Genomic DNA, 3,041 nt, shown 5'->3' with positions numbered 1-3,041 from the left:
ACACGTCTGTCCATGACCCCGGAAATGGTCACTCCCCTCAGGAGCTTTAAGCCGAAAACCTCACCGAAGCCAGCTATTTCAACATCGTCAGCTTGAGTGGACAACCGCGTAGCTCCTCCCACAAGTTTGCTTTTTCTGCCTGAAGACTTGATAGCGCAGTCTGCCAAGGGATTTCTTTTACATTTATTCAAGCTACTCTCTTTGTAGCATTCTCAACAGAAATGTAGCACGTGAACAGTGGATAGTCTGGCTACCTCAATAGCCGTCTCCAGTGGCCTGCGTAAGACTTAAATGATGTCAATATGTTGTTACTAAAGAGATGTGGGGACTTTGTGAGTATGCATTTCACTGTATCTCACCAAACATATATTTAATTTATGTATGTACAATATTTATTTATGTATCTATCAATTTATTTTTTCCATAAGCGTGTCTCAGAGTTTTAACACCAAGTTCAAAGATATTAATTACAAGGACATATTTGGCATTCAAAGTCATTATATTGATTATATAATCTAATTGGGTATTGACAATACCTTAAAAATCAGAAAACAGAGATTAAACAGAAACTAAACCTAAATTGAAATCCACTGTTCTCCAAGTCCACTTACCACAGTTTGAGAAGCACTGATTTTGCATGTATGTCTTTGTTTATTTTTTGCTATCATTTGTACTTAATGTAAGTCCACGTAAAGAAACACGTGTATATGTCTTTGACTCTATGGTCAAATGAAAGTCAAACAAATGCATCGTTTTGTTTGAAATCTCTGGTGATTATGTGATGTTCCACTCTGCTCTTCACAGCTCCAGAGCCTGGGGACTGTGCATTTTACCCTCAGTGTGCCCTCACTTCAGTCACACTGCGGTTCACAGACTTCACAGCCCTCTCTCTCTCCCTGCTTCAGTAGAAACAGCTTCCTGTCATTATATCCCTATCTATCTAACACTGTTTATCTCTATGTAATGTCCCGTAATACTCTTGTCATGTCTAATTGTGTACAGCAGAGCGAGGGTGACTGTTATCAAGGATCTCTGATGTGCTTGAACTATTTGAGTGGAAAAGACAGGGGGAAAACGTGACTCTTGTTGTCAATCACACTTATTTTTTTTAACTGATGTTTGCGCTTTGTTGTTGACATTCCCCATGGGGTTGTTCCAGAGTTATTCCACGTTTTATTATGATGGCAGAGGTAGGCCTGTCACGATTACAGATTTTGGGACACAATATTTTGCTACAGAGATACATCACAATAAACTATAACATTGAAACTAGGAAAAATAAAGCAGGATAATCCCAGTAAGCAATTTTAAATATAGAATCATTAAAAGACATTCTGAAGTGCAAAAATATATATATCACCTATTTAACGATAAGTCAATATAGTAATTACTGGGACTGGCCCAGGCATAGGTCTGCCCCACCAAATAGAAAGTCAGTGATACTGGTGGGTTGAAATAATTCTTGCCCTACTGTAATATATAGGTACTCCTCACTTTATGTCAGAAAAAGAATTGTATTGGTTTTGTTGTGTTGTTTTCCCTATAATAATAGCAATGTTTAGCTGTTTTTTTTTTTTTCTTCTTTTCACCAAATCCAAATGCTCCACTAAAAAGCTTCTTGGACTGATACTATGTCAGCACACTGTGGAGTTGCTTCGTCATTCAGACTTTTGCCAAGTTTTATCAAGTCTGGCAAATCTTGGAATGACTCTTGGAACAACCTTTCAGATGCTTGTGAAATGTCAGCAATATTTTAAGGGTGGACTATAACTTTTCAGGCGAGGGGTCTGCCAGGTGCTTGTCTCCATGGAGATGTTTGTGCTTTGCCTGAAATGTCCCACAGTATGAATCAGGTTGCTTCTCCACAAATCTAATGTGAAATAAAAGCATGTAGATCATCTAAAGCGGGTTAATACGAACATTATAAGATCAAAATGATGAGGCTCACTGTTACAGAGAGAGGGTGACACTTTTTCAATGAAAAGTGAATTAGACCCAGAATCGATGGAGCCGGAAGCGTCCCCATGCTCACTTCCCATTTGGAAACAATGTTCATTTATATATACAATCTATGGTTCCCATACCCACCAAAGCAATAACATCTCCCTGGAAATTACTAAGTGACAGACCCTCACCCAGAAAAGTTCCATAATGCAACTTTAAAGGAGAGGCACCACTCATCACTTGGTTTGGTATAAAACAGGAGACAGTGTCAGATAGACAGCTTTTCCCATGGCAATAAATGTAAATATGACACAGCTTTGTACATAGACTTCTACAGACTGTACGCACTCGGTTCTTGGTAGCGCTCTGACCACAGATTGCTATTCCAGAGCCATATAAGGGCATTACATTCTCTAAAAGTACAATAGGCCCCATATCCACTTAAAATGTATGCATTTCAAGTAACATCAGCACAAAAAGCAAAATACTATGCACAGTTCTAGTCACACTTTATTTTGTACTCCCAATAAAGATACAATTGAACATTATCTGCATTTATCTGTGCTTATAACATAAAACACTCTATACATGAGCGGCCATCTTGGATCTGAGTCTGTTTAATCTTAGACATTTCCTTCTGTGACTAGAATGAAGATTGGCTCAGGTCTTTGCTCACCTCAGTACACACCATCAGGCTAGTTCACTGCATGGCTAGCTGCTCTGTTATGCTCACCTGTCAATAAAGTCGCATCAACTATTCATGTGTGGCTTACAGTATTGTGTTTTTGTTGATTTCAGAGTGTTTAATCTTAGCAACTCAACTGTTTAAATGTTTAAACACCTTTGTGAAAGTGTTATCTTAGAAACTAATTCTGTTGTTGTGCCTCTAGTTTTGTAGCCAGGCTGGTGACACATAGTGCCTCCACTCAATTAAATTTCTCTCCAGCGACTAGGTCAGGAATCAGAATAAACTAGACGAGTTGCAAAAACACCAGAAGTGCGAGTTCAGGCACCAGCCAATCAGCGAAGAGCCATATATTCTGTTTTGTCAGTGATTCCTGAGATGGAGGATTTAAAACCTGAACAAAGTGAATGTT

This window comes from Boleophthalmus pectinirostris, unplaced genomic scaffold (genome assembly GCF_026225935.1).
Source record: "Boleophthalmus pectinirostris isolate CB_2022bp ecotype Guang Dong unplaced genomic scaffold, ASM2622593v1 HiC_scaffold_14, whole genome shotgun sequence".
Taxonomy (NCBI): domain Eukaryota; kingdom Metazoa; phylum Chordata; class Actinopteri; order Gobiiformes; family Gobiidae; genus Boleophthalmus; species Boleophthalmus pectinirostris.
The sequence above is the reverse complement of the archived record's forward strand: the minus strand, read 5'-3'. Positions refer to the sequence as shown.